We start from the raw sequence: 24,925 nt of genomic DNA on the forward strand, positions 1-24,925 counted from the left end.
GCCCTAGGTGGGTGATCACACCATGATGGTTATCTGGGTCATGAAGATCTTTTTTGTATAGTTCTTCTGTATATTCTTGTCACCTCTTCTTAATATCTTCTGCTTCTGTTAGGTCCATACCATTTCTGTCCTTTATTATGCTCATTTTTGCATGAAATGTTTCCTCGGTATCTCTAATTTTCTTGAAGGGATCTCTAGTCTTTCCCATTCTATTGTTTTCCTCTATTTCTTTGCACTGATCACTAAGGAAGCCTTTCTTATCTCGCCTTGCTATTCTTTGGAACTCTGCATTCAAATGGATATATCTTTCCTTTTCTCCTTGCCTTTCACTTCTCTTCTTTTTTTAGCTATTTGTAAGGCCTCCTTAGACAACCATTTTGCCTTTTTGCATTTTTTTTTCTTGGGGATGGTCATGCTCCCTGTCTCCTGTACAATGTCATGAACCTCCATCCATAGTTTTCAGGTACTTTGTCTGTCAGATATAATCCCTTGAATCTATTTCTCACTTCCACTGTATAATCGTAAGGGATTTGATTTAGGTCATACCTGAATGGTCTAGTGGTTTTCCCTACTTTCTTCAATTTAAGTCTGAATTTGGCAATAAGGAGTTCATGATCTCAGCCACAGTCAGGTCCCAATCTTGTTTTTGCTGACTGTATAGAGCTTCTCCATCTTTGGCTGCAAAGAATATAATCAACCTGATATCTGTATTGATCATCTGGTGATGTCCATGTGTAGAATTTTCTCTTGTGTTGTTGGAAGAGGGTGTTTGCTATAATCAGTGCATTCTCTTGGCAAAACTCTGTTAGCCTTTGCCCTGCTTCATTTTGTACTCCAAGGCCAAATTTGCCTGCTACTCCAGGTATCTCTTGACTTCCTACATTTGCATTCCAGTCCCCTATGATGAAAAGGACATCTTTTGGGGGTGTTAGCTCTAGAAGGTCTTGTAGGTCTTCACAGAACCATTCAACTTCAGCTTTGTCAGCATTACTGGTTGGGGCCTATACTTGGATTACTGTGATACTGAATGGTTTGTCTTGGAAACAAACAAATCATTCTGTCATTTTTGAGCTTGCACCCAAGTACTGCATTCCAGACTCTTTTGTTGACTACGAAGGCTACTTCATTTCTTCTAAGGGATTCTTGCCTACTGTAGTAGATATAATGGTCATCTGAGTTAAATTCGCCCATTCCAATTCATTTTAGTTCACTGATTCACCTTCTCTCTGCCATCTTGCAGCACACCCAACACTGTTTACTGAAGAGAATATATTTTCCTCATGGTATATTCTTGGTCCCTTTGTGGCAAACAAATTGACCCTATATGAGTGGGCTTATTTCTGGGCCCTCTATTGTGCTCCATTGATCTATGTATCTGTGTTTATACCATGACCACACTGCTTTAATCATAATAGCTTTGTAATATAGTTTGAAGTCAGAGAGCATGATGCCTCCAGCTTGTTCTTTCTCAAGACTGTTGGCCATTCAGGGTCTTTAGAGTTCCATACAAATGTTAGTCTTGTTTGTTCTATTTCTGTGAAAAATGTCATTGGAATTTTGGTAAGGATTACATTAAATCTGTAGATTTCTTTTAATAGTATGGAAATTTTAACAATATCAGTTATCTAATTTATGAGCATAGAATAACTTTCCATTTATTTGTGTCTTCTTCAATTTCTTTCATTAACGTCTTGTAGTTTTCAATATACAGGTCTTTTATCTCTTTGGTTAAACTTAATCTTAGGTATTTTATTCTTTTTAATGTAACTGTAAATGGGATTGCTTTCTTAATTTCTTTTTTCAGATAGTTTATTAGTATATAGAAATGCAACAAATTTTGTGTATTGATTTTGCATTCTGCAACTTTGCTGAATTCATTTATTAGCTCTAACAGTTTTTTTCTCTTTTTTAATGGAGTCTTCTGGGTTTTCTATATCTAACATCATGTCATTCATAAATAGGAAAGTTTTATTCTTCCTTTCCAATCTGGATGACTTTTATTTCTTTATATTGCCTAACTGACTTCATTAGGACTTTCAATATTATGTTGAATAAAAGTGGCAAAAGTAAGCCTCCTTGTCTTGTTCCTGATGTTAGAAGAAAAGCTTTTAGCTTTTCACCACTGACTATGATGTTACTGTAGGCTTGTCATATCTGGCCTTTATTATGTTAAGATATGTTCACCTACATCCATTTTATTGAGAGTTTATATCATAAATGGTTGTTAAATCTTGTCAAATTTTCTTTTTCTGCATCTTTTGAGATGATGGCCTTCCCTGGTGACGACTCAGACAGCAAAAGAATCTGCCTGCAATGTGGAAGACCTGGTTTTGATCCCTGGGTTGGAAAGATCCCCTGGAGGAGGGAATAGCAACCCACACTAGTATCCTTGCCTGGAGAATCCCCATGGACACAGGAGCCTGGCAGGCTACAGTCCATGAGATAATGAAATAATTTTTATATTTCATTTCATTAATGTGGTTTACCACATTGACTGATTTGTGAATGTTGAACCATTCTTGCATCTCTGGAATAATCCCATTTGGTCATGGTGCATAATCTTTTAATGAATTACAGGTATTTTGTTTTTTGCATCTATGTTCATCAAGGATATTGCCCATAATTTTCTTTGTCTTTTTTTGTTTGTTTGTTTGTTTGTTTTGGGGATCTGGTAATACTGGCCTCATAAAATGAGTTTGGAAGTGTTCCATCCAGGTCTATTTTTTAAAAGAGTATAATAAATCTTCTTTGAATATTTGGTAGAATTCAACAGTGAAGTGGTAGACTCCTAATCACTCAATTTTTGAGAGATTTTTGATTACTGACTCAATCTCTATACTTAGTAATTGACTTGTTCCAATGTTCTTTTTCATCATGAATCAGTTTTAGTAGGCTGTATGTTTCTAGAAATGTATCCACTTCTTTTGATTGTCCATTTGTTAGTATTTAATTGTTGATAGCTGTCTCTTCGGAGAAGGCAATGGCACTCCACTCTAGTACTCTTGCCTGGAAAATCCCATGGACGGAGGAGCCTGGTAGGCTGCAGTCCATGGGGTCGCTAAGAGTCAGACATGACTGAGCGACTTCACTTTCACGTTTCACTTTCATGCACTGGAGAAGGAAATGGCAACCCACTCCAGTGTTCTTGCCTGGAGAGTCCCAGGGACGGGGGAGCCTGGTGGGCTGCCGTCTATGGGGTCACACAGAGTCGGACACGACTGAAGCGACTTAGCAGCAGCAGCAGCAGCTGTGTCTTATGAGCCTTTGTATTTCTTTGATCTCTGTTGTAACATCTTCTCTTTCATTTCTGATTTAATTGGAATTCTCTCCCTTTTTTCCTTTATAAGTTTGGCTACAGATTTGTTGATTTTATCTTTTCAAAGAACCAGCTCTTTTTCAATTTAATTGATCTTTTCAATCTCAATTTATTTCTGCTCTGTTCTTTGTTATTTCTTTCTTTCTACTAACTTGAGTTTCATATGTTTTCTTTTTATAGTTCCTTGAGGTGTAAAATTAAATTGACATTTTCGTTGTTTCTTGAGTTAGGTGTTAGGTTTCTTGAGTTCTATTACTCTGAACTCCCCTCTTAGAACTGGTTTTGCTGCATCCCATAAATTTTGATACATTTCATTTTTATTTTCACTTGTCATAGGTATTTTTTGATTTCTCCTTTGATGTCTTCTGTAACTCACTGGTTATTTAATAGCAAGTTTTTTCATCTCCATGTATTTGTGCATTTTCCAGTTTTTTCATGTAATTATAGTTCAGTACCACTATGGTTGGGAAAGAAGAGTGGTATAATTTAAATGCTTTTAAATTTACTTTGACTCGTTTTGTGGCCTCATACACTATCTCTTAGAAAATGTTTCTTGCACACTTAACAAGAATGTATATTCTGTTGCTTTTGGATGTAATGTTCTATAAATATCTATTAAGTCCTCAATCTTGACATTTACAAATTAAAATGCAATCTTGTGAACTGATTTAGCTATGGATTACATTTTTATATTTAGGTGGGAGAAGAATTTTAGGACCACAATCTGAGGTGAAAGAGAAGTATAATTGGCAGTGATTTTGACAAAGTTTATTGCTTTCATTGCTTCTATGGCCAGGAGAAACTGATGATAGTATTCATTTCACATCTTTGAAACTCCAAAGGATCTCTTTCATCTATGACCTTAGTAACATAATTTCTGCCAGGGCCACTGGATAACAGCTGAACTTTTTATCATGTTTACTGGATAACAGCTGAACTTTTTATCATGTTTACTATGTTTGCAGATGATTACCCCAACTCTTTTATCTCCGTGTTTATGAATACAGGTTGTTGTCCCAGAGATAAAAATGTAACAGGAATGATATGAAGGATAGGAAGAGGATATGGCCATCAGCCCAGGTAAAATGAAAACACGTAGTTTACCTGAGACTCTAACTCCAAGAGCAAACAAATAAAGGAAATTTCCTTTTTATGCATACTGAGGACATAATCAACTTTATGAGGTGAAATGTAATATCTCCCCAATCTCATAACCATATACAATCCCCAGAAAACTACAAGCACAAGCTTACCCTTTTCAGTGTGAAAGAAGATGAGAAATACATGAAGGGAACGTGAAAAAACATAACTATAACCACAGGAAAAGATTAATATGGATAAAGACTGTTCTTGAAACAACAATTTGGTTTAAACCTTCTCCTATTCTCCTTAACCTGTGTATGTTATGCTTCCTGAAATGAGATAAGCATCTTTTAATTTCAAAAGTGTATCTTGTGAATTCTGCAAATAATTGTTACCATGGAGCTTTAAGTATCCCATAGAAAGCTAATACATTCTTGGGGCTAATGCTGTTTTGGCATTTAACGTGCTTACTACTGCAACAGAGAAACCTGGAAGGAAAAAAAAAACTGCCTCAATTCCCAATTATTCCCTTTTAAATGCATTGGTGTTCCTACTTTATCTGAAGATCTGTGTTAAAAAAGGTTCATAGATAAGGAAAAAAATTTAATGATTTCTTTTTTATAGCATTTATTTAGATGTATGCTGTGCAAATCTGAGCGTGCTAAAATAAAAGAGATACATAACTAAACAGATAAGTAGTTAAGATAAAAGAACTTTCCATTATGCAGTTTGTTGCTGAAAGTCTCAAGAAAAAAAAAAATGTAACAGAACATACTGATTTTAAATTGCCTATAACACCTTTTATCTGAAGCTTTTAAAGTATGTTACAAATTTATCTATCCCACAAATAATCATGGGTAGGAGGAGGAAAAAAAAGAGAAAAATAGATTTAGATCCAGAACATTTGCCCCTTTCCCATAATATTACCATTTCTTGGATCACACAGCAGAAATATGATTAGCTTCAAGAAAAAAAAAAATCCCCCAAAAGATTACTGTGTTGAAGAGTAAAAGGTGATGACAGCTATTTTATAATGGGAACTTGAGGGCAAAAACATGAATTTTTAAAGCAACTATATCAGAAATCTAACTACTTGACCAAACTTCTCTGTACTTTTATTATTCTTACTGAAACTGATAATGTTTGTGTCTTAAATTGCAATACCTTGTTCTACAGTTTAAAAAGAATTCTCAAATACTTTCTTACTTAATCCTGAGAACAATCTTACGTGGTATATGAGCAGGTTATTATCTTCACTGTGTGCTCAGTCACATCAGATCCTTTGCTGTCCCATGGACTATAGCCCACCAGGCTCCTCTGTTCATGGAATTTTTGCAGGCAAGAATACGTCCTACTCCAGGGGATCTCCCCAGGATCGAACACACGTCTTTTGAGTTTCCTGCATTGGCAGGCAGATTCTTTACCACTAGCACCACCTGGGAAGACCTGGGGCAAATGTTCTGGATCTTCACTGGAAGAATGGAAAAATTAAGAGTTTAAAGGAGCTATATCACTTGCCTAGAAACACATAACTAACAGTAAGTGAAAAGTTAGAATTTTATGTTCTACTCAGGACATAATTGTGAACATAGGTTTGGGAACCAGGCTGCCAAAGTTCAGTTTTCAACTCTGCCACTTGATGAATCAGCTTTGACAAGTTACTGAATATCTCAGTACCTCAGTTTCCTCATATAAAAAGTAAGTATCATGATGCTACATGCTGAAAGGATTGTTACAAAGGTTAAATTTAAAGTGTATAAAGCAGAATGTAGCATATGGTAAACACTTAGAGAAATTACCACTTTTTATATACTAGTAACTCATTTCTACTCTAGATTTTTTTAGTCTCATGCCTGTGGTGTCCCAAATCCCATATAAAGGGCACAGTCTTACTTACTCATGGCCCCAGTTTTGGGAACCCATTGATGGATGATGGATTAGACAAGGATAAAGACACTTGACATAAATATACCAAGTCTGTTGTGCACAAATGAGCTGGGCCTATCTTATTCTCAAACAATTTGAATTCTGGAAATGGGGAACAGATTAGGTTATTTGAAGATAAGCCAATTTTTTTTTGTTTTTAATGTCATGAAGAGAAGAAGTAGAGCTAGAATTATGAGGAATAAAAAGGAAAGAGTATAAAGCTTATCTTCTTGGTTCCTAACTTCTTACTTCCATTCTACTTGAAGTTTTAAAATACTTTCCAATATGCTTTTTCAAGGGTTTCCTAGGTGGCTCAGTGGTAAAGAATTTACCTGCCAATACAGGAGCACAAGAGACGTGGGTTCAGTCCCTGTGTCGGGAAGATTCCATGGAGAAAGAAATGGTAATCCACTCTAGTATTCTCGCCAGGGTAATCCCATGGACAAAGGAGCCTGGCAAGCTACAGTCCATAGGCTCACAAAAAGTCAGACGTGACTGAGCACACACACATATGCTTTTTCAATGGCATGTGAGTCACGTGTGGCCTTGACCTTAGTCCTTTTAAGACATTTGAAGCCAGCTACTCTCTTTGGTAGTACGTACGTTTTCCTAGGTCTGCTCCGTTTATCTCTCTCATCTTCTGACTTATTTCCATTTTATTTACTGTATATTTTTTACTTCTAAATCATAACTTCTGTCACTTCATAACTCCATCTTGTTTCAAAAGTACCAAAAACTTTGTGTCTTATTAGCCATTCACTTATTGAAGGAAAGAATGAATTAATTTATATGAATGTTTATTGAGAGCAACTCGCTCTTATATAAGGATACTGAGAAAGATCCCCTATCCTTCCTCTCATGATCCCTCACCTGGACCCTAAAAGATATAATACTTTTGTCTGGCTACATACTTTTGTTTTTACAATGAAACTTAGGCTTTTGTAAGAGCCACTGGGAGAATAAATTTTTGTCTTCTACAAAGTTATGAGTACTTTCCTGAGAGCAGATTTTGAAAAGTGAATGGCATCAGAGATCCAAAGAAGAAGACAGAATTGTGGAGGAGAGAACTACTACGAGAGACAATAAACTGAAGGCCCTTCAAGTCACCATATACTTGCTGATCATCCTCCTCCATCATGTGTGGCTAAGTGAGGAAACTGTCTTCCATTCAGCTGTGTGTATCCAAGTTTTGATTTTTTGGTTGCTAGGGCAGAAATGTGTTATTACTTTATAGAATATAATTTAGCAAGGAATAATCTTGGTATTAGAAGTTCAGTGTTACAGAACAATAATCATTGAGGAAAATCTATTTCGGCAAATTCAAAGGCTCTGCAGTAAGTATTCATAAAAATTTTCCTACTCAAAATATTTGCTATTGCATGAAAAAATGAACCACTCAAGTGCAGGGGTCTCTACAGGGAGTCAGGGAAGTCAAGTCAGGCCGTGTGGACTATAAATTATGAATTATTTATTATTACATTTATTCATTTATTGAATACCTGTCATAAGCAGACCAAAGTGTTAGTTGCTTAATTACTAGGAATGGAATGAAGAGAAGATACCCACTGCCAATCCATAAGCTTCTTAAAACCAGCACCTATATCTTGTATCCCCAGCACCTGACAAAGTCCCTGAGAACTATATGAACTACACAGACCATCTTTTTTACTCAAAACAGTAGAAAGGAGGAGAATCTTACCAAGTCCATTTGGTTCACGAGACTAATTTTCCTATATGTTGGATTATTGGCTCCATCCCAATCTCCATCAGGGTAAACAGTTAAGTCAGCTTCTGAGCACTGCCCACCCATCATTCTTAGCCCAAGGAAGATTACCATCTTACTGATTGCCCTGAACGAATATTTTGAAGACTCATGTTCTATACTGGTGCTTTCAAAAGTAATGCTTAAGTTTACCATTTCAAAAGAAGAATGCTTACAAGCCCAGAATGAGGCTTTTGTGGCAGATGTACTGAGCCACTTGGATGAACATTATATCTGAATTCAGCTAAGTGTTTGAATTAAATCACTCCCTAAAGAATCAAGCTAAGTTGAACTTCCAGCCATCCTTTATATAGATGAGCCTTATGTAGCTTGTTATTGCCTCTATTTACCTTTTAAACCTATACAATCAGACAACTCGCAAATTACTGTGTTTCTTGAAAAAGAATTCTCAGGTCTAGCAAGAAGCTCCTGTTGTTCTATAGCTAATAAATTAATGCTTTGTTTAAACAGTGTACTTATTCTTTACCTCAGATATTTGAAATAATTAGATGATAATGATGGATATTTTTAACACATTTAATAATAAATTTTGATCTTAAAAGATGGTTTAAGATACTCTACCTATGTAAGCACTGACTAAATAAATGAGGTATTGACTCAACAACACAGTAGGTAAACAGGCTACTGTTTACCTGTTTGTACTGTTTCTAGATCAAATGTTTCTAGATCAAATAAAATGATCTAGAACACTACAAAAGGATTATAAAAATTGTGTCATCATTACTTCCTAAATTGACATGGATTCTTACTAGTAACTTTTAAATATTTACAAATTTGATGAGAGATTATTTGCCTGATTTCCATTTTACCATTACCATTGTTAATCTCTTGTCTGGTCTATTACAATAACTCACTAACTGATTACATCTACATATATATACCCACTTACATGCATACTTTCTATCCAGTCATATTTCAGTAATTGACTCTACCCAGGAACCATTTGCACAATTTAGAAACTTGCAAGTCATCTCTAACCTCTCCCTTTTCCTCATCTCATATATTCTATCAATTTCCAAATCCTGATAATATCATCCATCTGTTTTAATCGATTACCACCAGATTGGATTATTATAACAGCCCCTGAAGAGATCTCCTTACTTCCATTTTTAGTCCCTTCCAATTCATTCTGCTTTTAAAATATAAATCTGATCATCATAATTTCTCTGCTTGAAACCCATGATTATATCCCTTTTGCCTTTTGGTAAAGTAAAAAAATTTAACATGTCTATAATGTGCTTATGCTTACTCCTCCACATTACTTCTTTCCACTTTCTCTTTTTTTATCTGAAACTCCAACTATACTGAATGTTTTCTGAGTCCTGGCAGGCTCAGTGAATGTTATTGGTCACTTCTGGTTGTCTGTACATGTCATTCCCATACCTACAACACTCTTTGTCCTCATATTTGCCCTGGTAATGCCTACACATCCCTCAAGTCTCAGCTGAAATGTAACTTCCTCTGATAAGTCTCTAATATTTTCCCTCACTTCAGACTGTGTTATTCTTCTGTCACAGGTTCTGTGTCTCCTTCCATTGTAAATATTTCATCAAGTTGTATTTTCTTATTTAAGTTAGCTGCCATCTCTACCAGGTTACAGAAGAACAGAGGCATCTTCCATCTCTCCATTTTAAACTATTCATCAAATACATAGCAGGCACTTAATAAATAATGGTACACAAATGAACGCATGCTGCCAGCCTAGCTCTCCCAGAATACAGCTTTTCCATCAACAAAAACATTTTAGTACATTCAGAAGAAAGATCCAATAGATATACCTAGGCTATTGCCTTTATGTCTCCTCATACATTGACTGTTTCTAGAAAATACTATGTTCCCCATACCTAATCTTCACCTCCCTACTTATTTCCTTTTCACATGCTGAAATACTTGCCTTTGCATCTCTAGCTGCTAAATCCCATCCATCATTCAGCAGCTATTCACACTTTCAATGATTATTTCCTCCTCCTACAAGTTCAATTTCTTGTTAATCCATGGAAGACTAATTCTCTCTCCTATGCACTTTTTATAATATATTCCACACTCTGCCTTGCCGTATAGTTAATTATGTATACATTTGCTATAGTAATAGACTTTAAGTTCCCTGTAGGATAGTTATTTTTTCCTGTACATCTGTCTTGTTTAACAAAGACCCTTAGAGAAGGAGATCCTTAGAGAAGGAGATGTGCCTCCTTCATTCATATCCCCTAAATAGTTAGCATATTGCCTGAGGCATAGTATAAGTAGTGGAAAAGTAGAAAGTAAAAGCATTTCAGAGTCAGGCATATTTGGATATTTGACCTTGATCATGTTACTTAATATATGTCAACCTTGGTTTTCTCATTTATAAAGTGAAGATTAAAGGGTTGCTATGAGTTAAATGAAGTAATATTTCTAAATGCTTTCTCATTTGATAAACATTGAGAATTTATCATGCACAATTAATTTGTTCAACAAATTAACAAAGTACCTACCACATGGCAGGCACTGCTGTAGGTGTCTGAGCGGCATCATTGAACAAAACAAAGATCTCCACACTTGTGAAGCTTACATTCTAATGGGAGAAAAGACAATAAACATAATGAATCAGTAAATTTCATAATATATTAAATGGTGATAAATGTCACAGGAAAAAAAACAGCACAGAGGAGGGGAGAAGGAGTTTAGAAATGATAGGTATGGGTGGAAGTCATTATAACACTAAATAGGGAAGTCAAGATAGACCTTACTGAGAAGGTAAAAAAGACAAATTTGAGTGAAGACGCAGGCATGAAGAAGGTGAGAGAAGGTGAGCTATGTGGATACATGGAGACATTAGTTTCCAGGCAAAGTGAACAAAAAGCCAACATAAGGCCTAAGTGCAAACATGAAGAGGACATTGCAGGAAGAATCAGGAGATTGTGTGCATGTGGCACAGCAAGAAGAACAAGACATAAAGTCACAGAGGCAACAAGAAGTCACTTCTTAAACAGAGTTTTGCAGTCCATTGTAAGAACTTTGGCTTTTATTCAAAATAGCAAGTGTTGAACCAAAGAGTCACATGTCCTGCTTTGTATTTTAATAGGATCCCTTTGACTTCTATGTTGAAAATAGACTATAGGGGGCAAGCGTGAAAGCATGGATATGAGACAACTGGCTGGTGGGCTACAGCTCATGATGTCGCGAAGAGTCTGACATGACTTAGCAACTAAATGAAGAACAGGGATTAGAGGAGGGCTCCCCTGGTGGCTCAGTAGTAAAAGAACCTGCCTGCCAATGCAGGAGACTCAAGAGAGTCTAGTTTTCTATCCCTGGGTCAGAGAAATCCCCTGGAGAAGGAAATGGCAACCCACTCCAGTATCCTTGCCTGAAAAATCCCATGGACAGAGGAGCCTGGAGGGCTATAGTCCATAGTGTCAAAGACTCAAACACAACTGAGCGACTGAGCAAACATAAACACACATGCAGGAGAGATCAGACAGAGTATGTTGAATCAGGGTGGTAAGAGTGAATGGAAAGATGTGTTTGGCATTAGTTGAGAGGGAAATACTATAAGCAGAGTTGGTTTAGGGAAAGATTAAAAGTTCAATTTCAACATGTTAAGTTTGAGATGTCCCTTAGACATCTGTATGGATGTGTTAGGTGGGTACATGAATCTGAAGTTAGGAGCTATATCTGGGTTGAAAATATAGATTTAGAGTTGTAGGCATATAAATGGTATTTAAAGCCACAAGACTGAACAATATGGTCGCAAATGAAGAGTTTCAGCTGGTGGGAAGCTTACAGTCTAGGGACAAACATTAGTAACTAGTCACAAAGTATTTGTCCTTTTCCCCAAACAGTGCTACTCAGTATATATGCTCTGTAGAGCATTAACATTAGCAATGTCTGGGGACAGCTGTTAAAAATATAGATTTCTGGGCCTCATTCCTAATCCAGTGAATTAGAAATTCTGAGGATGGGTCCTAAAAACACTTTAAATAAGATTTCAGGTGCTATTTCCATTTGATATTTGAGGACCACCCTAATGGGACCTCAAATATTTACTGAACTCATTCACGTTTTTAGGTTTTAATTTCTATTTAATAACAATGTGACACTCATCAGCTCAACTTGATTTTGTTTCTAATCATAATTGTGAGGCTGAATTTCCATCCATATCTTACATATTAGTGCTAATATTTCCAAGCTGTTGAGTATCACACTGTGAAAGCTCAAATGATAGGTGGCAGGGGAAAAAATCCAAGTGGCTCCTGGATCCTAATTTCTTCTGTTGGTATAGGGAGAAAGCACTGACATTATATAGTGTCAGCAAGAGGGAAGAGAATCAATGATCTGTTTTTCATTTTTCTTTTCCTTGTTTCCTCTGTCCTGGTTTCTCCATGGGAGACAAAGCCAAATGATTTCTCAGAAGTCCTCACAATTATATCATTCTATGATTTCCTACCATGAGCCTTCCACAAGGAGCACTTGGAAAGCATCATCTTCAGCCAAGGATGAACACAAACATACATTTTGAATTTCCAGCCCAGGACATTGAGACACAGTCTATAGTTAAGTGGGCAATCCCAGGGGCTTCATGCAGTTAGCACCAGACACAAGTAGCGTGGCCACAGCCTGTTGTTGGCTTTTCAAAGAAAATGCTAAAACAAAGTAAAATGTATTTTTCCAAAATGCCTGTGAATACATCAGCCAAGAGCACAGAATAGGCCTACAGAGCAGAGAGTCTAAGATATTAAATAAAGTTACTTATGCTTTACCAAAGAGTTTGTATTAATCCAACCAGCATCTCAGCCCCTGCCCTACCAAGCTCTATTCAGCTAGAAGGATGAAGACTTTTTTATATTCAGCATTAGTTCCAACTTAATTCATATCTGATCAAGAATAAGTTCAGCTCTTCCAGGAAGTGAAACCTGGTTACCTATATATTCACAGAATAGTAAATTTCCTTTACACTCTTTTAATTTTGCCCTAATTTATGATTGGATTCTGGCATAATTAGCATTCCTATTCCCTCAAAGGATAAGAACTCTGTCCCCAAAGTCAGTCGATATGGATGGGGATGAGGAAAGCAAAGATAGAGTTAAGTCTGCCATGCTGTCTACCTCTTGCCCCAGTCTCTTTTCCTAAAAGATTAGACTCCATCCCCAATATCTTTGGCTGATGGCGAGAAGCAGTTGCCAATCCCTGGAACCACAGTGCTTCACTCATCAGCTATGATCATCACACCCTTGTTTTAAATGACTCCATTATGCCCCACTAGAGCTCTAGTTCTAAACTTGGAGGTACATCAAAATCACCTGGAATGCTTGTGAAACACACAGATTACTGGGCCCCACCCTGAGTGTTTTGGACTTAGTGGGTCTGAGAAGAGCTTGAGGAGCTGCATTTTGAGGAAGATGCCAGTGATTTTAGTTTGAAGATATACTTTAAGAACATCTAAATAGAGGATGTTCTTCTTTCCATAAAAAATACGTAAAGAAGCCTGTGAGTAGCTTGTGTTTGAGGATGTAGGTAATTAATGAAGTTAATATTTATTGAGAGCATTGTGCTAAACACTTGACGCTTTTCACTTAATCCTCACAACCATCCTAGAATTTAAATATTATTAATGTTCCCATATTACTCTGGGAATTTTGGCTTAGCAGGTTTTCACAGGCAGCAGATGGTGGAGCTGGTCCTAACTCCTCAGATGTCAGTCTTTGGTAAGAATTAAAAGTTATATTTCCCAAGCATTGACCAACAGCATTCTCAAAAGAGAAAGCTGTTGGTCAATGCTATAGTCAGGAGTCAAGGCATTGTCCCCAGTCCTGCTCACTCATCAGTTCCTTCCCTCTTCCATCATCAGTGCTGTCAAGGTCTCAGCATGCCTCAAAGACAGAGTCACCCGAGCTATGACCACACTACTGCTCCCCAGGACTTCCAGATCAACAAAGTAATCAACAAGCATGCCCATAATGCAAATCATTAAATTTAATAATTGTACATTAAATCACTGAATGAACCAGTATAACTTAGCCATAGCTGTTTGGATGTAGTAACTGCTCCACTGATGGATTCCTGGCTGTCACTGACAAGACTGCCATTGTCAAGTCTCCACTGATGAGACTGCCTGACTTTGGGGCACATGCTATAGTTCATCAGCTGCAAGGGTAGACAGTCTTCATCTTGAATGTTCAGTTCCCTTGAATGTTGAACACTTAGCTCCATCCACTGTAAGCTACATTTATTTAAACCTATCAAAATAGAGCAGCAAATGAAATTAAAGGACAGAGGCTTCTAGGGAGGCACCTAGTACGAGATGAGGAAATTTCCAGGTCAAGCAAAACATGACAAAGTGTGGAAGGCAACCATGTCATTCTTCAAAGGAGTCTAGCAGAATGAAAATGTATATTAAGAATCTGAGATGAAATTATTATAGTTTGAGCTCAAGTAGATTTAAACATGGTGAAATTGTTAACCTGTACCTTACTGAGAACAGAATCTGTGTTTAAGTCATCTCTGCTTCTATAATATTGAATTAGGTTTGCACATATTAGGGACAAGTAAAAATATAGTGAATAGCAAGAAGGAAAGGACTGAAAAGAGAACGGAAGAAAATGAAAGGGAACAGAAGGAAAGAAAAGAAAAAAGAAAGTTAAAGAGAGAAAGGATATTGTTGTAGCCATTGGCAAGATTTTCATTAAATCACTGAAGTAAAAAACACCCTTCTTATTCAAATTACCCTGACACTGAAACCAGAAAAGGACAACACCAAAAAGAAAATTACAGGCCAATATCCCTAATGAACATAGATGAAAAAATTGTGACAAAATTCAGCAAACCAAATTCAACAACACATTTAAAAGACTGATTATACAGTATGACACCACCCTTATGGCAGAAAGTGAAGAGGAACTAAAGAGCCTCTTGATGAGGGAGAAAGAGGAGAGTGAAAGCTGGTTTGAAACTCCACATTCAAAAAACTAAGATCATGGCATCCAGTCCCATCACTTCATGGCAAATAGATGGGGAAACAATGGAAACAGTAAGAGACTTTTATTTTGGGGGGCTCCAAAATTACTGCAGATGGTGACTTCAGCCATGAAATTAAAGGATACTTGCTCCTTGGAAGAAAAGCTATGACAAACCTAGACAGCATATTAAAAAGCAGAGACATTACTTTGCCGACAAAGGTCTGTATAGCCAATGCTATGGTTTTTCCAGTAGTCATGTATGGATGTGAGAGGCGGACCATAAAGAAGGTTGAGCACCAAAAAATTGATGCTTTTGAACTGTGGTGTTGGAGTAGACTCTTGAGAGTCCCTTGGACTGCAAGGAGATCAAACTAGTCAATCCTAAAGGAAATCAATCCTGAATATTTACTGGAAGGACTGATGCTGAAGCTGAAACTCCAATACTTTGGCCACCTGATGTGAAGAGCCATCTCATTAGAAAAGACCCTGATGCTGGGAAAGATTGAAGGCAGGAGGAGAAGGGGATGACAGAGGACAAGATGGTTGGATGGCCCCCCAACTTCAATGGACATGAGTTTGAGTAAGCTCCTGGAGATGGTAAAGGACAAGGAAGCCTGGCATGCTGCAGTTCATGGGATTGCAGAGAGTCGGACGTGACTGAAGGATTGAACAACAATAGAATATGATCAAGTGGGATTTATTCCAGAAATGCAAAGATGTTTCAGTGTCTGCAATCAATCAGTTTGATACATCACATTATCAAAATGAAAGACAAAAACCATGTAATCACCTCAATAGGTGCAGGAAAAGCATTTAACAAAATTCAACAGCCATTTATGATAAAAATTCTCAAAAAGTGGGTACAGAAAAAACATGCCTTAACACAATTAAAGACTCTAAAAGACACAGCCACAGCTATCATCATAGTCAATAATGAAAAGGTGAAAGCTTTTTTTCTAAGATGAGGAACAAGACAAGGATATCCACTTTCATTCACCATAGCACTGGAAGTCCTGTCAAAGCAATTAGATAAGAAAAAAAACAAATCATCCAAATTGTAAATGAAGAAGTAAAACTATCACTACTTGCAGGTGACATGATTTTAGATACAGAAAACTAAAAAGATTCCACCAAAAAATTTTTGAGATAATGAACAATTTCAGTAGTTTCACAACAGAAAATCAATTTACAAAAACTTGTCAGATTTCTATACAACTAATAATAAACTACCTGAAAATGAAATTTTTTTAAATTTTATTTTATTTTTAAACTTTACATAATTGTATTAGTTTTGCCAAATATCAAAATGAATCCACCACAGGTATACATGTGTTCCCCATCCTGAACCCTCCTCCCTCCTCCCTCCCCATACCATCCCTCTGGGTCGTCCCAGTGCACTAGCCCCAAGCATCCAGTATCGTGTATCGAACCTGGACTGGCAACTCGTTTCTTACATGATATTTTACATGTTTCAATGTCATTCTCCCAAATCTTCCCACCCTCTCCCTCTCCCACAGAGTCCATAAGACTGTTCTATACATCAGTGTCTCTTTTGCTGTCTTGTACACCGGGTTATTGTTACCATCTTTCTAAATTCCATATATATGCGTTAGTATACTGTATTTATGTTTTTCCTTCTGGCTTACTTCACTCTGTATAATAGGCTCCAGTTTCATCCACCTCATTAGAACTGATTCAAATGTATTCTTTTTAATGGCTGAGTAATACTCCATTAAAATTCCATTTAAAATTATATCAAAATGAATAAGATACCCAGAAATAAATTTAACCAAGGAAGAGAAAGGCTGGTACTCTGAAAACTATGCAAAAATGAAAAATGAAATTGAAGATGATATAAATAAATGGAAAATATTCTGTGTTTATAAACTTGAAGAATTATTAATATTGTTAAAGTGTCCATATTGCCCAATCTGTAGATGATGCAATCCCAAGTGCATTTTTCAGAAAAACAAAACAAACAATTCCAAGATTTGTATGGAACCACAAAATACCCTGAACAGCCAAAACAGTCTTGTGAAAGAAGAACAAAGATGGAGGTATGTTCCTTTATTTCAAATATATTTAATTACAAAGCTATTGCAATTAAAAGAGTATGGTATTGGTATAAAAATGGACATGTAGATCAGTGGGAACAGAATGGAGAGCTCAGAAATAAATCAATACATTTATGGTCAATTAATTTATGACAAAGGAGCCAAGAATATACACTGGGAAAAGGACAATCTCTTCAATAAATGGTTTTGGGAAAACTAAACATCTATATACAAGAAAGCATGAAACTAGACCACTATTTTACATCATTCACAAAAAATTAACTGAAAATAAAAGACTTGTATGTAAGACAGACCTGAAACCATAAACTCCCAGAAGAAAGCATAGGCAATAAACTCCTAGACATAGGTCTTGGTAATGATTTTTCTGACTCTAAAAGAAAATGCAACAAATGCAAAAATAAACACCTGAGGCTACATCAAAAACAAAAAGCTCCTGCACAGCAAAGGAAATCTGAAAAAGAAAACAAATGAAAAGTGCACCTACTGAATGGGAGAAAATATTTGCAAATCATATATTTGATAAGGGGCTAATATCCAAAATATATAGCTGCCCCCAACTTACAATGGTTCAACCTACAATTTTTCATCTTTATGCTAATGTGAAAGCAATATTCATTCAGCAGAAACAATACTTCAAATTTTGAATTTTGATCTTTACCCTAGCTAGTCATTTGTGGTATGATATTCTCTGGTGATGCTGGGCAGAGGAAATAAGCTACAGTTCCCAATTAGCCATGACATCAAAAGGGTAACAACTGATTCAGTTACAACCATTGTGAGTTCATACAATCATTCTTTTACATTCAGTACAGTATTCAATAATTTACTGAGATATTCAACACTGTTATAAACACAGGCTTTGTGTTAGATGATTTCACCCAACTGTAGGCTAATATAAGTATTCTGAGTACATTTAAGTTAGGCTAGGCTAAGCTATGACGATCAGTGGGGTAGTTGTATTAAATACATTTTCAACTTACAATATTTTCAACTTTCCATGTAACCCCATCATAAGTTGAGGTTGATCTGTTATGTATAAAATGCATAACAATGTATATACATTATACATAATGGAGTACTGCTGCTGCTGCTAAGTCACTTCAGTCGTGTCTGACTCTGTGTGACCCCATAGACGGCAGCCCACCAGGCTTCCCCATCCCTGGGATTCTCCAGGCAAGAACACTGGAGTGGGTTGCCATTTCCTTCTCCAATGCATGAAAGTGAAAAGTGAAAGTGAAGTCGCTCAGTCGTGTCCGACTCTAGCAACCCCATGGACTGCTAGCCATAAAAAAGAAGGAAATTTTGCCATTTGTGAGAACATGGATGGACCTCAAGGTCATTATGATAAGCGAAATGAGTCAAACCATGAAAGACAAATACTGTATAATTCCCCTTATATGCACAACCTGATAAACAAAACAAAACTCAGGGATACAGAGACCAGATTGGAGGTGCCAGAGATGGATAGGGAGGGTGGGCAAAATGGGAAAAGAGGGTCAAGAGATACAAACTTTCAGTTATAAAATAAACACACCATGTGAAGTAATGTATAGGATGGCAACTATAATCAGTAAAAGTATATTGCATATCTGAAAGCTGCTGAGAGTAAATCTTAAAAGTTCTCATCTCAAGATATAACTTCATACAGTGACAGACAGTAACTAGACTTATTGTAATCATTTCACAATGTATACAAATATCAAATCATTACATTGTATACATGAAACTAATGCAATATTATACATCAATTATATCTCAATAAAAATGGAAACAAAACACTGCCTCTTTTAAACCATCATGTCTCCATTTCACCTATGCTGACTAGGTCCTTCTTTTTCAAGACTTATAAGAAAGTTTTTCTTTCCTCTAGTACACCCATCCAACTTCTATTTTAGTCAATTAAAGTTATATATTTAGAACCTAAGCCATCACTTTTAACAAAAAATAGATAATATTCATTCTGGATACATTTTAAAGCACCTTTTTTAACCTTACCATCTTTCTGTAGCCTGTCACTGCTCTATACTTCTTTATCATTGCAATCTCTGAAAAACATTCACCAGACGGTATACCAGGTATAGGTCAATTAGTTCTCCAAGAAGAGAATCAAAGAAAAAGAAACCTTACTTCTTATTAAATGCTTGTTAGTGTGAAAGCACAACAGACTTGGGGAGTTCTCTGGTTTTGTTTTTCTTTTTAATAAACTAGAGGTAAGGTCAGCCCACACTGGATGTGAATTTGTTTTCTAACCAAGTAATGAGTCACTCTTGGAGAAAGCGATGGCACCCCACTCCAGTACTCTTGCCTGGAAAATCCCATGGATGGAGGAGCCTTGTAGGCTGCAACCCGTGGGGTCGCTAAGAGTCGGACACGACTGAGCGACTTCACTTTCACTTTCAATGAGTCACTCTAAATAGGAACACTCATTTATTTGTACTTATCAGGGTGAGAGGGTGGAGACAGGTGTATCACCTAAAAGCAAAGATCAGGAGGAACTTTTATAAAAAGGTTAATACAGGCAACCCTGCTTTATAACTTTGCCAGCAATAAAAGTTTGGGAATTTTGAGTCATATGTGAAGGGAGAAAACTTAACTCACTTCTTTATTTATACCTAACCCAGGGATGGGGGAGCCTGGTGGGCTGCCATCCATGGGGTTGCACAGAGTCGGACACGACTGAAGCAACTTAGCAGCAACAGAACATAACAAATGGCTCCTATAATGATGGTGAACCAGAGAAAGGGCATCACCAGGGAACTTGATAGAAATGCAGTTTCTTAGGACCTACTTCATACCTACCAGATCAGAAACTCTGGGGAAGACTCAGAATTCTGTGTTTTAAACCACTCCCTCACCCCAGGAGAACCTCATTCATTATAAAGTCTAAGAAACACTGTTTACTGAGTTCTACTTTTATAAAGAATGGAGTATCAATCAACCTTAAAGTGAGTTAATTAGGTGTGTGGGGCTTTGTCTAGCCAGCATTTGCAGCTCTGCTGATTCTTAATAAAGGATGTGCAGCCCACCAGAAGGTGATTAAGCTAGAAAGCTCCATGATGGAGCCAGGGCCACTGAGTTCAACAATATGACCAGCCACCAGATGGCTGTTTCAGCCTTCCAACTTCATCTGACAGCATCCACGACCCATGACTGAGAAACTCTGAGAAACATCTTCACATGCGGGCTGCCTGCCAGCCACCTGGTTTTGATTTTGCCATGGAATAAAAATGAAGCAATTAGCTTCCTCTTGCTAAATGGACTTCTCCTGATGGTTCTTACACATGTATTTTTCCCCTGTTGAGCCTTGCTGTGATAAATTTGGAGTTTCATTGTCCCACCCTGCAATCCACATTCTCAATAAATACAAAGATGGCTCTGTTGGAATGATCTGAAGCTACAAACACCACAGCACCGTCTATCTGTCCAACACTGAACTGCCCAGATCTAATATCACAGTCCACAAAACACAAAAATAAATCTCTCTCAAGTTCTTTTCCATTTATTTATTTAGTTACTTCTCCCAGGTATTCTTACTGATCTGTTTTATTTACGTTATAATAAAGTAGTCACTCTTGCAGAAGAAAAGATTTATTTCTTCCGTGGGATAGAGGATTGGGAGAATATGGACACAAGCTTTTTACTGCTTTATATCTCTCTCTCTACTTTTATCCATAACATGCAGAAGCAAAAATATTATCAATATACCATTTTTGGAATAGCTTGTAAAAATGCTAATTCCATAAAATATTACCCTTGGTCCTTAAATATGAATTGACTTAGCCTACCTCTGGAATTTTCAGATATATCTCTTTTCCCCAACTTGTTGACTCAGATTCTGACTGTTCCTGCCTTTGCAGCATATTTCAATGCAAAATAATAACTCTAAAATGATGAAAATTAATTTTATGCTTAACTGTAAAGTCAGCCTCAGGATTTCAGGGTCATAACTCCTAAGTACACACATCTATGTCTTTGTATAGCAATATCGTCCAAGTAAATCATGTTTCCATTAGTTTCTATGGATTGTGCATGTATGCATGTATTTGTGAGTATGCTTCCCCAAACAGGCAGCCCTACCATATCCCAGTTCAAGTACTTTTCACAAGTGCTAAAAGTAATAACAACATAGCCCTACCCTTCTACTCTTGAAGAATTCGTATCATGGGCATTTTCATGTACAAAGGGACTCTTTCCTGAGAACACTGGGCAGCTAATTTCCTGAGACTGTGGTGCTGGGAACTGTGTATAATCAATGATAAATGTTTCATTTAACCAATGCCTAAGTGAATTAATTGAGAATATGTGAAGTTATGAATACATGGAATATTGGCAGCTGAATTTGCTGCTGTGGGCATAGGCCTCCCAGGACAATATCCTGAAATAGTTTGAGCATTTTCGTGCATTTCTAACAGTTCTGTCCTGCTTTATGATATCTTCCCATGGGGCTCCCAGGGATGGCTGCTCAAACCCTTCCTTTCTCAACTCCCAGATCCCTCTGCTGCAGTACCATTCCACAGGCAGCCTTCCTAAGAGTAAACACATGCATGAGGTGATGCATAAAGCTCAAAATATTCTATGACACCTAATCCAAACCAAGCCTGCCTCCTGCCTCTGAGTCATGGGATGCCAAGGATCAGTCAGGTATTAATGAATATCATCTTCCCTAGAACATCCAGGAAAATGTTACTTTCAAAGAAGAAATTTCCTTCACCTTAGTTGTTGGGTAAAATAAATTTAAATTAAAAAAAAAAAGAAAAAATAAATAAAACCAGTCAAGGCAAAAAAAAAAAAAAGCAAACAGAGTTGAGAGGAAGTGAAAGCAGAGAATAAAAATGCCTTCATTCTGCCATGGGAGAGGTTAAAAGAGCAAAATGATGTGGGAAAAGCATGAGAATGAATTGTCTTGCCTTGGAGGCCAAAGATAAATAGCCTACAGAAAAGATACTTGGATTTGGACTACAGAAACCCAAATGAAACAGTATTAAAATAGATTCCCATCACTTCTCCACATTCTGGCTAGGATCAAGTGTAAAATAAATTCCCATAAAAATCTTTTGATTTCAGTTTTGCTCTTAGTGTATAAACCAGGGTTTACATATTGTAAAAATGCCTGTATTAAAAGGTTCAAAATTAAAGAAGTTCTTAATTATCAACTCTTTGAAATAGAAGAAATGATTTCCTTGCACACTTAAAGCAATACAGCAAAATCTAGAACTCACCAGAAATACCTTATTAGCATCAAATATCACTGAATATTCACTTGGAGATGCTGTTCCTTTTAAAATTTTTCAGAAAGGATAGAAACTCAGACTTAGAAATTGAAAATAAAGATGTTTTTCCAAAGTATCAGAGTTGACATTCCTTTTTTTTTTAGTATACATTTATTTATTTTAATTGGAGGCTAATTACTTTACAATATTGTATTGGTTTAGCCATACATTGGCATGAATCTGCCACAGGTGTACATGTGTTCCCCATCCTGAACTCCCCTCCCACCTCCTTCCCCATACCATCCCTCTGGGTCATCCCAGTGCACCAGCCCCAAGCATCCTGTATCATGCATCAAACCTGGACTGGCGATTCATTCCACATATGATAATATACATGTTTCAATGCCATTCTCCCAAATCATCCCAGCCTTGCCCTCTCCCCCAGAGTCCAAGACTGTTCTATACATCTGTGTCTCTTTTGCTGTCTCACATACAGGGTTATCGTTACCATCTTTCTAAATTCCATATATATGCGTTAGTATACTGTATTGGTGTTTTTCTTTCTGACTTACTTCACTCTATATAATAGGCTCCAGTTTCATCCACTTCATTAGAACTGATTCAAATCTATTCTTTTTAATGGCTGAGTAATACTCCATTGTGTATATGTACCACAGCTTTCTTATCCATTAGTCTGCTGATGGACATCTAGGTTGCTTCCATGTCCTGGCTATTATAAACAGTGCTGCAATGAACATCAGGGTACATGTGTCTCTTTCAATTCTGGTTTCCAAGGTGTGTATGCCCAGCAGTGGGATTGCTGGGTCATATAGCAGTTCTATTTACAGTTTTTTTAAGAAATCTCCACACTGTTCTCCATAGTGGCTGTACTAGTTTGCATTCCCATCAACAGTGTAAGAGGGTTCCCTTTTCTCCACATTTATTGCTTGTAGACTTTTGGATTGAAGTCATTCTGACTGGTGTGAAATGGTACCTCATTGTGGTTTTGATTTGCATTTCTCTGATAATGAGTGATGTTGAGCATCTTTTCTTGTATTTGTTAGCCATCTGTATGTCTTCTTAGGAGAAATGTCTGTTTAGTTCTTTGGCCCACTTTTTGATTGGGTCGTTTATTTTTCTGGAATTGAGCTGCATGAACTGCTTGTGTATTTTTGAGATTAATTCTTTGTCAGTTGCTTCATTTGCTATTATTTTCTCCCATTCTGAAGGCTGTCTTTTCACCTTGCTTATAGTTTCCTTTGTTGTGCAGAAGCTTTTAATTTTAATTAGGTCCCATTTGTTTATTTTTGCTTTTATTTCCAGTATTCTGGGAGGTGGGTCATAGAGGATCCTGCTGTGATTTATGTCAGAGAGTGTTTTGCCTGTGTTCTCCTCTAGGAGTTTTATAGTTTCTGGTCTTACATTTAGATCTTTAATCCATTTTGAGTTTATTTTTGTGTATGGTGTTGGAAAGTGTTCTAGTTTCATTCTTTTACAAGTGGTGGACCAGTTTTCCCAGCACCACTTGTTAAAGAGATTGTCTTTTCTCCATTGTATATTCTTGCCTCTGTTGTCAAAGATAAGGTGTCCGTATGTGCGTGGATTTATCTCTGGGCTTTCTATTTTGTTCCATTGATCTATATTTCTGTTTTTGTGCCAGTACCATACTGTCTTGATGACTGTGGCTTTGTAGTAGAGCCTGAAGTCAGGCAGGTTGATTCCTCCAGTTCCATTCTTCTTTCTCAAGATTGCTTTGGCTATTCGAGGTTTTTTGTATCTCCATACAAATTGTGAAATTATTTGTTCTAGCTCTGTGAAAAATACCATTGGTAGCTTGATAGGGATTGCATTGAATCTATAGATTACTTTGGGTAGTATACTCATTTTCACTACATTGATTCTTCCGATCCATGAACATGGTATATTTCTCCATCTATTAGTGTTCTCTTTGATTTCTTTCACCAGTGTTTTATAGTTTTCTATATATAGGTCTTTTGTTTCTTTATGATAAAAACCCTCCAGAAAGCATGAATAGAAGGAACATACCTCAACATAATAAAACCTTTATATGACAAACCCACAGCAAACATTATCCTCAATGGTGAAAAATTAAAGCATTTCCCCTAAAGTCAGGAACAAGACAGGGTGTCCACTCTCACCACTACTATTCAACATAGTTTTGGAAGTTTTGGCCACAGCAATCAGAGCAGAAAAAGAAATAAAAGGAATCCAGATTAGAAAAGAAGAAGTAAAACTCTCACTGTTTGTAGATGACATGATCCTCTACATAGAAAACCCTAAAGACTCCACCAGAAAATTACTAGAGCTAACCAATGAATATAGTAAAGTTGCAGGATATAAAATCAACACATAGAAATCCCTTGCATTCCTATACACAGAGTTGACATTCTTGATGATCGTGGTCTTTTGATTCCAAGAGATCTTAATAAAGTCCTGTCACCTTTACCCCATCCCCATAAGTCTGCTGAAGTCAGTAAGCAAAGGAATCATGTAAAAAGTGCATGAGAAATTAGCTGAGAGCATCAGGTGTGACATTTATCTGGACCCTTCAATGGATTCTGGTCATGACTTTCTCC

This window comes from Bos taurus, chromosome 8, assembly GCF_002263795.3.
Source record: "Bos taurus isolate L1 Dominette 01449 registration number 42190680 breed Hereford chromosome 8, ARS-UCD2.0, whole genome shotgun sequence".
Classification (NCBI taxonomy): Eukaryota; Metazoa; Chordata; class Mammalia; order Artiodactyla; family Bovidae; genus Bos; species Bos taurus.